This window comes from Delphinapterus leucas, chromosome 7, assembly GCF_059928025.1.
Source record: "Delphinapterus leucas isolate spDelLeu-1000000601 "Yukka" chromosome 7, BTC_Dleu_Yukka2, whole genome shotgun sequence".
Classification (NCBI taxonomy): domain Eukaryota; kingdom Metazoa; phylum Chordata; class Mammalia; order Artiodactyla; family Monodontidae; genus Delphinapterus; species Delphinapterus leucas.
Window position 1 is genome coordinate 58,100,400 of NC_143135.1, and position 11,522 is coordinate 58,111,921.

The 11,522-nt window shown below is 37.9% G+C and overlaps 1 pseudogene; it reads left to right on the forward strand.

The window, feature by feature from the left end:
- The first annotated feature begins 9,075 nt into the window (after positions 1-9,075).
- On the forward strand, positions 9,076-11,076 carry LOC111184918 (pre-mRNA-splicing regulator WTAP-like; annotated as a pseudogene).
- The last annotated feature ends 446 nt before the right edge of the window (positions 11,077-11,522 follow it).

The window sequence follows — 11,522 nt, forward strand, 5'->3', positions numbered from 1 at the left end:
TTTTCTCAGTGGCTGCACGCAGAATTGGCCCTCTGCTCTGTGTCATCACCAAGTGAGGTGAGGTTCTCTAGTTTTTTTTTGGTGGCCCTAGTTAACTTTATTTACTCATTTGTCCATTTATTTATCCATTCACTCATTTAGCAATCATGAACAATACAGCTTTAAATAATGCCTAAGAAATAGCCAGCCCCTACCAACATCCTGTCTCGTCAAACTATTAATTTATGAATTTGCAGAGAAAAAGCTTACAATAATATGAAAACTAAAACCAACAGATAAATCTGGAGAGATTTCCACTAATTTCCAGGCTGAGTGGTTTAGATTATGAAATATAAGTAGTAACCTACTAAGACTTGCCCTCAGAAAGTAAGCCGATATTGATGTCTTCTATTTCATTTGATACCTGAAGTAGGATGAGTCCAACTTTAAAAGAAACAAGCAAGCAAACAAAAGACAAATGCTATATTCACTTGGCAAGAGCATCTCAGAAAAATAGGTAAAAAATGAGGGCAATTATGTGAAGAGAAAGGGAAGGGAGTTTGGGAGAAAATGACAGTACTTCATTGGATGATTACAGGCATATTTCTCATATATATTTCCTCAAATAAGAACTAGGTGGGGTGGAAATATGACTATTGTTTGTAGAAATATATCCTGGCAACAGGAGCTATTTATTCCTGTACTAACCCCTCATTATCCTGGATCTTAGGAAACAGCCATAAAGGTAGGGGACAATTCTGTCTCAGAACAGTGGTTGCATCAAAGAAGGACCTGGTCAACCAAGGAAATACAGAGAGCTGTGCCTATTAATTTACCTCTCAGCCCCGAGGAGTGTTTACTCAACTGGCAAATGTACAGTGGGTAGAGTCTAATATAATACTATACTATATATTCTGTTACCAAATAGCAAATCAAATAAAAAGAATTAACAGCCCATGATTAACTCTTTAGGAGTTTTGTGGCTGTATCACGGATTTCTAATAAATGCTCTATTCCATATATGCTTTATTTTGGAAGATGTTATTCAGAATTGGTAACGATTATCAGTTCCAACTCTGCCTTCTGTGGTCTATAAGTCTTTGAATATCTAAATAAAAAAGCTTATGGAGATTCAAGATACCTCTTAATATTCAAGTTTATATTCTCTTTCCTTTAATATATAGCATTAGGTTTTCTTTAATTTTTCCATGTTTCAAATAAGGAGACTTAGCAAACATGACTATGGAGGTACAGGGAGATGGAGAGCATAATGATGATCTGAAGTTTCCTTGAATCTATTTACAGAAAATTTAAGGTTCTCATTCTAAGTTGAGTCCTTAAGGACAGTTACACCATAAGTCCTTGTGCTATTATACTTTTAATAAATGGGAGTTTTCGTATATATGTTGTTTGAGGGTCTAATGCAAGATGTAAGAGTTTGCTTAAGTAGTTACGGTCAAACAGGTGTTAAATACCCAGATACCAAAGCATTCTGATATTGTTTCTGCTGTAAATTAATTTATTTTCTTTAAGACTTTTCATAGCATCTGCTTGGTATGATAGAAAGGACATAAACTTTACACAGAATAATCTGGATTTCAATCAGATTAATTACTATCTTTGTGACACATGTACACACACATACACACACACACACACACGTAGTTTTTTAGCTGAAAGGCTTTTGGAGGCAAGTTGATTATCATCTTAAAAATATTTTCTAAGGGTATTTTCCTTTCTTGCTCTGAATGCTCTGTGAAGATAGCCCTAATAGAAGATTTGCTATTACAAAAGTAACAAGTATTACTGTTTTGGACCTTCTTCTAGAGAGGGTAATTTTATTGACATTAAATAGGTAGCTTCATGGCATCCATACTTCCAATTTGTTTGTTTGTTTGTTCATAGTCTTACCTGGGTTCATTGCTGGACTACATTTCCCAGCTTCCCTTGCAATTAGGTATTTCCATGTAAATAAGTTCTAGCCAGTGAAATGCAAGGTTCCTCTCAAGCCTGGTCCATAATAGTGTCTCGTATATAATCCTCCTGCTCTTTCCCCATTTTTTTGCTGGCTGAAACAGAGGCTTCCGGGGAAATCTTGGGAATCACAAATTGAAGATGACAGAGACCCAAGGTGCAAGGAGTCTAGGTCCCCCGGTACTGCTTGGAGGAGAACTGCCCAGCTAAGAACACCCTCTTCCCTGAGCAAGAAACAGACAACCTTTTTATTAAGCCTGCATTACCTTAATTAATATAAGTTCTTAGCACAATTCTCAGTACAGAGTATGCACTCAATAACTGTTCTCCTTCTTCCCCTTGTCAGCACATATTAATTCCATTCATGGACTAAAACCTGGGCAGACTCTGGAAATAATCTCTGAAACCGCCCAACTGTAATTGCAGCTTTCTAGTCTACCCATTTGTTTACATGTTTGTTTTTCACTACCGTCTCTGCTAACCTTTGAGCAGCTTAAAAATAGATAGCTTTATTTATTGTTCTAACTCTATTGCTTTGCTCTAGATGCCTAGTCAATGTTTCTTGAATGAAAGAAAAAAAAATATTGGGCACACCAGACCAGGACCAGACAAGAAAGTACAACTAAGTCCCGGGTATGTAAACCATAGTGGTTCAAAATTCAGATTCTTTTAGTCGAAAAGCCCAAAGTTTGTTGCTAGAGCCCTGAGTCAACTCATTAGCTGAGGTTCCTGTACCTCTCGGAATTTCATTTCCTCATCCGTAAACTAAGGATAATAACGGTACTCATAAAACTAGCTATGGCTACTGTGTTATTACTGTTATCATTACTAGGCAGGTAATTTGTGGCATTAAGTCATTAAGATATCAGAGAAGGTACACACATTCTTCAAAAGTTCCTTGAAGTGATAAGGATCTGTCTCGTAGATAATACCACTTCCTTTAAAAGAACAAAATTCTCAGTCAAACAGGGCATCACTAAGCAAGTACTCATCCCTAGCCCAAAGCAGTGTTTGTTAATGTCACAGTGACTCTTATATATCTAGGAAACATCTTTACTTTTTGAAATTTCAAGCAAATCAAACTCATGCCTGAACTTAAAAGAACAGCAACCAAAAAGAAAGGGAAAAAAAAAAAGCAAGTGAAATAAGTGAGAAGCAATTTTTAACTGAATTGGACTGCAGAAGAATAAAACAGGTATATGTGACATAATCACTGCTTGCTGCGGAATTAACATTGGCAATGCTAGCACAATTTGACATCTAAATAAAGATACTGGAAGAAGAAAAAACGGTGACATTTCAGAAGACTGAACTATGTGATTAGGCAGTGTAAGAGTTGTTTAAATATTAACTTTACAAATCATTTAGAAAGCATTTAACACAAAAAACAGTTGGAGATTGAAAAAATAAAATGCTTAGATGAAGACAAACTAGATGATTTTTAAAAGAGTATAAATCCTTAGAGATAATGGAAAAGACAATTCTGTAGATATTACCTCTGCTTGTTACTCTTTTTTTAGTTGTTAAAAAAAACACAAGAACTAGTTAAAATGAGCATGCAGCCCCAAAGCCATTGCATGCAGTCTCCACTCAGTGTGCATTTTTATTTCCTCCATTCTACAAATTAGAAAAGCTGTTCAGGATAAAAAAGAAATGATAGACGCTTGATTAGGAGGAAGTCGTCCTACAGAGGAAGTAGAAAAGAATGGAGTTTCAAGATTCCCGAATATCAGAGCTAGAAGAGAACTTACTCCAAACACAGGTGATTTCAAATCCTAGCTCTACCACATACTGATCATAGATTATTTCATCTCACAAAGCCTCAGTTTCCTCATCCATAAAAGTGTGTTACTAATATATAACAGATTTGGTATACAGAAATTTCCATAAGTATTCTTGTCTTTTTTACTCCAATTCTGAAAGGCCTCCCTTGCCCTTGTCCAAGATCAAACAGCAAGTTAGTGGCAGACACAAGATTAAAAGCCCCATATCTCAAAGATCAGCCCAGTGCTATTTTCTCTTTACCAAGTGTCAACTGGACTCAACTTTCTCTAATTACTTCCCGAATGCACTGTGTTAAATGTTGACAGATAACCCCCAATACATTCCAATCTCTTATGAATTCATTTAGTAACAAGTAATTATAAAGCATCTGCTATGTGTCAGGCACATTCTAATTACTGGCGATAGACTGGATATCAGTGGAGACACTGCCTGACCTTGCAGAACCCATGGCCTGTCCCAGGGCAGGAGTGAGAGGACAGAAGACAGATAATAAACAAATAAATAAGACAATATCGGATGGTGATACGTTCTAGTTAGACGATTAAAATAGAATGCTTTAATAGAAAGTTGGCTCTGTTAGATAGGGATTTTAAGAAAGGCCTCTCTGGGGAGATCATATTTAATCTGTGATCTGAACTACATGATGAAGTTAGCCATGCAGAAGAAACTAGTATGGAGCTGACAGAGCAGGCATAAGTTTGGCATATTCAAGAAACAGGGAGAGGTCAAGCAGAGTGAACAGAGAAGGGAGGATAGTACCAGATAATGTCAAATTGGTGGCCAAATACCACGCTTCAGAATCCAGGTGTTTCTAATCCAAGGCAAGAGTTTGGGTTTCATTCTATGTGCTGTAAGAAACCATTGGAGGATCTTAGCTGGGAGAACTATCCTAATCAGATTTAGATATACATTAAAAAGAGAAAGAAAGCCTGAAGGAGCGGTTCCTGGGCAGCAAGAAGAGGAAGATGAGAGAAAGTGAGAGAGAGAGAGCGAGCACAGGGTATCCAACAACCTCTTTTTCTTCTTTTTTTTTAACTGGGGTATAGTTGTTTTACAATGTTGTGTTAGTTTCTACTGTACAGTGAAATGAAGTAGAGTTTCCTGTGCTACACAGCAGGTTCTTATTAGTTATCTATTTTATACATAGTGTACAGCCTCTTAGCCTGTCATAATATATCTTTTACAGTGTCAAACTTTTAGCAAATTTTAGACATTTTCTCAAAAATCAAAGCAAAATAACAACAAATAAACCCTGGACATTAGTCCAATTCTAAAACAAGGACAAACAGAGAAAAATTTTACTGAAGGCACTGGGAGGCAGAGAAGCAGGAGTAACTACTTTTTTTTTTTTTTTTTTTTTTTGCGGTACGCGGGTCTCTCACTGCTGTGGCCTCTCCCGTTGCAGGCTCAGCGGCCATGGCTCACGGGCCCAGGCACTCCACGGCATGTGGGATCTTCCTGGACCAGGGCACAAACCCGTGTCCCCTGCATCGGCAGGCGGACTCTCAACCATTGCGCCACCAGGGAAGCCCTAGGAGTAGCTACTTTTTGAAACGCAAAATCCAAGCAGCTTTGAAAATCTCCTTTCAACATGCCAACTCTTCCAAAGCTTCTCATCCTCCATGGCTGTCTCACGTGTTCCCTTTCTCTCTGTCTCTGGGCATACCTCTCGATCTTGCCGCTGCTCACAGCACTGCAGAAATGTTTTCTTCCTCTCCCTGCCCTTGGACCTCTCCTTAGGGCCTTCTCTCTCTTTCTTACGCAGATCACTTTGGTCCTAACTGAGATCTCAAACTGAGCTTCAACCAAGTTTGAACCCAGGGACACAAAGTTTCTTCTTTGGGATTCCCCTGTTTTAGTAAGTTCAAAAATGGAACTTCTAGGGCTTCCCTGGTGGCGCAGTGGTTGAGAGTCCGCCTGCCGATGCAGGGGACGTGGGTTCGTGCCCCGGTCCGGGAAGATCCCACATGCCGCGGAGCGGCTGGGCCCGTGAGCCATGGCCGCTGAGCCTGCGCGTCCGGAGCCTGTGCTCCGCAACGGGAGAGACCACAACAGTGAGAGGCCTGCGTACCGCAAAAAAAAAAAAAAAAAAAAAAAAAAAAGGAACTGCTAGATCTGGGCAAGTTGTGATTGACTAGTAATAGTAATTTAAAAAAATGGAGGAGGGATCATACATGCATGAACTCAATGTACCCTTATGCTTGGCAGCATTATAAGTTTGCCCCCAGGAGTCCTGTACCCTATATAATTCTCTTCCCCTGAGTGTGGATGGGACTTGTGATTATGCTGGGATGTCTCTTTGTGATTAGGTTACATTATATGGCAAAAGTGAAGAGATTTTGCAGATGTAATTACAGTCGTTTGAGTTAATCAAAAGGAGATTATCCTGGGTGGCCCTGACCTAATCAGGTGAACTGTGTAATAGAGAATTTAGGCCTTGTATGAAGGGATAAATTTAAAACAAGAGAGATCTTCCTGTTTGACTTGAATAAGTGAGCTTCCCTTGAGGTGTGTGGCCCGGATGTTGGGACTGAGCGCAGCCCCAGGCTGACAGCAAGCAAGAAAATGGGGTCCTCAGTCCTACAAACTCAAGCAGCTAAAGTTGCCAACAGCCACATGATCTTGGAAGGGAACTCTGAGCTCCAGAGAGGAATGCAACCCAGCCAAACCTTGTCTGCAGCCTAGTGAGATCCTGGCCCGAGGACTCAGCCTCAATCTCTGCCTGGGCTCCTGACCCATGGAAGCTGTGGGATAATAAATGTATGCTGTTTTTAAATTGCTCAATCTGTGGTAATTTGTTGTGCAGCAGTAGAAAACTGATACAATCGTGGATAACATTCCTAGATCCATTTCATTAGCTCATTCTGTTGTTATTTTACTTTCATCTCTATCTTAGGATTTTTTACACTTACTATTATTGGTTTAGTCTATCCACCTGATGGCCTATTACAATCATTTTTTTTAACTGGCTTTTCTAAGCATTATCAAACATTCATTCATTTCCCAAAGCCATGTCTTTTCATCCAGATTTTTCTTTATATTCTTCTTTTAAAATTCTACTTATCCTTCTATGTATAGATTAAAGGCCACTTTCACTATGAAGTCTCATCTGATTATAGTTATGCCCACTTATTCCAAACTCCTTGAACATTTTCTTTGTGCATCTTTATGTTTGCTTTGTCTTATAGTTATTTGATTGTTTCCCATCTTCTTGGATAACAGAAGCCATATTTTTTCACTAGCACCAAACACAGTCAAGCTTCATTATTTGCATATTCCACATTTTCAAATTAATTTGTAACTTCAAAACCAATACTCATAGCACTTTCACAGGCATTCAGGGACATGCACATGTGCAGGGCAACAAAAAATTGCATTGCCTGACACACATGTTGCCAGCCAAGGTGGAATAAGGCAATCCTTTACTTTCCTGTTTCAGCTCTCATACTGGAAAAAAGTGATTATTTTGCAGGCTATTTAGTGCCACATTTTTTGCATTGTTGTGCTTTTTTTGGTGATTTTGCTGTTTAAAATGGCTCCCAAGCATAGTGCTGAAGTGTTCTTTAGCGTTCCTAACTGCAAGAAGGCTGTTATGTGCCTTATGGAGAAAATACATGTTGTAGGTAAGTTTCACTCAGGCATTAGTTATAGTGTTAGCCATGAGCTTGATGTTAATAAATCAACAATATACGCTTAATAAGGTCTTTAAACAGAGACACACATAATATAAAGTTACATATTGATCAGTGGACAAAAATGTGGTGACCAGATGCTCATAGGAACCTATCCTTATGTCTCTCCTAGGAGCAATGATTCTGTATTCACTAATTCAGTGTGGCGGCAACTTCTCAAAACGAAAACACTGCAAATGATGAGAATCGACTGTGCTTACAACATTTTTTTCACTGCTCCCTAAGAATTCCCAAATGTGCCCTGTTTTCTCATATAACTGTTTCACCTATCCATCCATTCATCAATCTGACTATCCATTAAATATTTATTTATTCCTTTCTTTCTGCCAGACACTTCTTGAGACTGAAGATGCAAGGACAAACAAGAGAGATAATACCCTTGTTTTCAGGAATCTCACAGTTGAGCAGTGAGTAATACAGAATGCTAAATTGTATAGTACAGAAGATACAGCACTTATGGAAGTTCACAAGTGGAAAACCAAACTTAAGACTAGGACATCAGGGTCTTCTGGAAAAATAATGAATTAAAAAATAATTTAGTAAAGAATGGTGGCAGAAGGAAGGGTGGGTAAAAGTTCCTGAAGTGTGAGTGAACTTGGCACAAGTTAAGAATTGAAAGAATTCTGGTATAGCTCGAGAGTGGTAATTCAGAGAGAGTGATATGGAATACTTATTACTTATATTTAAAGAACATGGTATACTTTGTAACATACTTCTCCTCTGCATAGAAAATGCTCATTAAAAGTGATTGTAAAAAATAAAAAAATAAAAAATAAATAATGGCATGAAGAATGAAATGAATTTTATACAACCATCTGAGAGGTACAATTTTCAAATATATTTGTTCAAAATCAGTAGCAGTTAGTTTTTAAGGTATATATTTATATGCCATTAGTTAAATGAGATATTCCTATGGTAAATGTAAAACTCTTGAAAGGGTAAAAATCGAAACAAAACAAATAAGCCACCCAACAAGCTGACAATACATTTATACAGTATTTTATGTAATAGGATAACTCAATTTAAGGAGTGTCTTGCCAATACTCATTAATTTTCCATCATTGAGGTAAATTAATTCACTATCAATAGAGCTTTTCAAAGCACATAATCCTCTGGTGGTCTATAAAACATTAATATATATGGACAGGGTTATCATATCATGAAACAATCATTTTCATTTAAAATTCCAGAGTTGATGAGCTTTGATTCCTGCTGCTTCCACCAAAATGATCATAATAGGCCATTTCTTTTTCCCTGGAATTCTCATAAAATAGTTGTGTTTATCCAGTGTTAAGACTGTTGTCTTAAATTTTTTTCAATTTTAATTTTTTCATATGCTAATACATTTCAGCCAGGTTAAATATCTTTCAAAGTGGATAGATTAGTCTTGTTTCTAAACATGTGGGATATTAACTCTTTGCATCCATGTTTTTTTAAGTCCATGTGTATCAAGAGACCTTCCTGTGACACTCATATCATCTAGCCTATGACCACAGCTCTTTGTGAAATTAAATTACTATTACAATTTTCATCACTGACATTAAAACTGCTATAAACTAAACATGTGTAGTTATTTCACTGAGTATATTGAAGCATGTATCCTACTTGAGAGGATATATGAATATCTATAATGAAGGATATGGATGGAAGGAAGGAAGGAAGGAAGAAAGGAAGGAAGGAAGGGAGAAAGGAAGGAAGGAAGGGAGAAAGGAAGGTACGAAGTTAGGAAGATACCTTATTCAAAGACTACTACTTCTTGATTTTTCCTGAATCTCCAAGGAAATTTAATTCATGTTTTGTGATTTAAGTAGATATGAACACACGAAAGAAAGCATACATAATTAAATAAATTATTGAACGTATGTTATATCACACTGCTTTACTTGGCATAGAATGAGGAAGATTAGTATTTTCTACTGTGTTCCATGGCATAGTAATTTTACAGGGAGTTAATGGATCTTGCTGGAAAAAAGAGGGAAAGGGCCCTTTAAAGGACAGGAAGATCATTCATATAAGTGCTGAGCTGGGGAAGAAAGACTGGCCTTTGCAAGCTGTTGACCACAACCTAAAATAGGAATGATCCTCCCTCAGTGCCATTTTGTGGCAGCGAGACCTGCAAATAAACGGGAGAGCCGGAGCTGTGGCGGGAGGAGGAGCGCGGGGGACGGCGGCAGCGGGGTCGGGCGGCCCCCGGGCAGCAAGCGGGTAGCGCGGGGTCAGCCTATGTGACTGGGCGGCGCCGGCGCGGCCTCCGTCAGGAGAGGATTCAAGATGACCAACGAGGAACCTCTTCCTAAAAAGGTTCGACTGAGTGAAACAGACTCCAAAGTATGGCACGAGATGAATTAATTCTCAGGTGGAAACAATATGAAGCATATGTGCAAGCTTTGGAGGGCAAGTACACGGATCTTAACTCTAATGATGTAACTGGCTTAAGGGAATCTGAAGAAAAACGAAAGCAGCAACAGCAAGAGTCTGCACGCAGGGAAAACATTCTTGTAATGCGACTAGCAACCAAGGAGCAAGAGCTGCAAGAGTGTACTTCTCAAATCCAGTACCTCAAGCAAGTCCAGTGCCTAGCGTTGCCCAACTGAGATCAACAATGGTAGACCCAGCGATCAACTTGTTTTTCCTAAAAATGAAAGGTGAACTGGAACAGACTAAAGGCAAACTGGAAGAAGCCCAAAATGAACTGAGGGCCTGGAAGTTTACGCCTGATAGGTAAACAAATCATACTCCCCAGTCAAGACTTCCCTGACAGTCCCACTACAAGAAAGCTGTGGTGGGACAGCCAAGTACTCGTTTCCACACCAAGACTCAGACTTTTTGAGCCAAAAAGCCACATTCTTATACTATCCAGCTTGTAATGGTTAATGTAAAACTTACCAGATGAACCTTGTGTTTCAGCTTTTTTCTCTTCCCCCTCCCCTTGCTTCAGAGGCCTGATGGCATCGGACTATTCCAAAGAAGTGGCCACCTCCGAAAAATTCCCCTTCTAGGACATGTAGACACTTGAGAAGTGTTTCTGTTTGAAGAAAATAGAGGGAGAAACAGAAGTCTTAAGTCTGTGGCACACTGTGTCTTCAGACAGTTTGGAGGAATGAAAACCTAGAGATTTAAAATCATGAACTGAACATGTAAAATTCCAGTAAATGTAAAGATGGAATATGCATCGCTCTTAACCTTGAGCATAGTGACTTAGAGACACTGTATATCAGTTTTGCCAATAAGACTGTGGACTTCATGATTGTTGTTGAACTTCTGGGTCAAACTCAAATGACGTGAATTTTGCCTTTAAAGGATTTATTTGCTAAGAACCAACTTAATAGTCATGAGAGAATCAAATAATAGATGTCAGTACAAGTAGTTCATATATTTAACCATTTAGTTTGGGGCTCCATATTACTTGATTGAGCCTTAAATCAATGTGGTTTTACTCAATGGTTTGTTCTTTGAATGGTTGCTAATACTGTAGATAATCTTATTGAGGAATGTACAAATAATGAAGGTGTGGTATCAAACTTCAGGTCTAAACTGTTTGAAGCATTATAAACATTCATTTCACAACTAGATTGTATAAGGATATTAGCTGTGATGAGACTCACTGCGTTATTTTTTTCAGTAGTGCAATTTATTAAATCCCCATTCCATTCAACAGGCAAAAAAATAATAATAATAAAAAAAATAAAAATAAAATATGAATGAAAACAATAAGGAAAAAAGAGTTAGTTTCCACCTATTATGACAAGAGTCAAAAAGAATGATACTATTCAGAATTGCATGAGGGGGAAGTGATTTGAAGAAATAATTAGTGAATTACGTAAAAAACAATGGGCCTTAATGTTTACCACTGCATTTTTATAATAATGTATTTTATAATATAGCAAGTTAAGAAATAACCTAACATTAAATACTTGAATGCCAGTTCCATACATTGTGATATGTTAAAATGGAAAAACATGAAGGTGATAAAAAGATTATGGAAGAATAGGCATTATAGAATACATTATTAAATGTGAAAAAGTATATTACAGTATTAAATATATGACTATTTTACGAATATATTAATAAGTTGAGAAAGATAAGGATAAA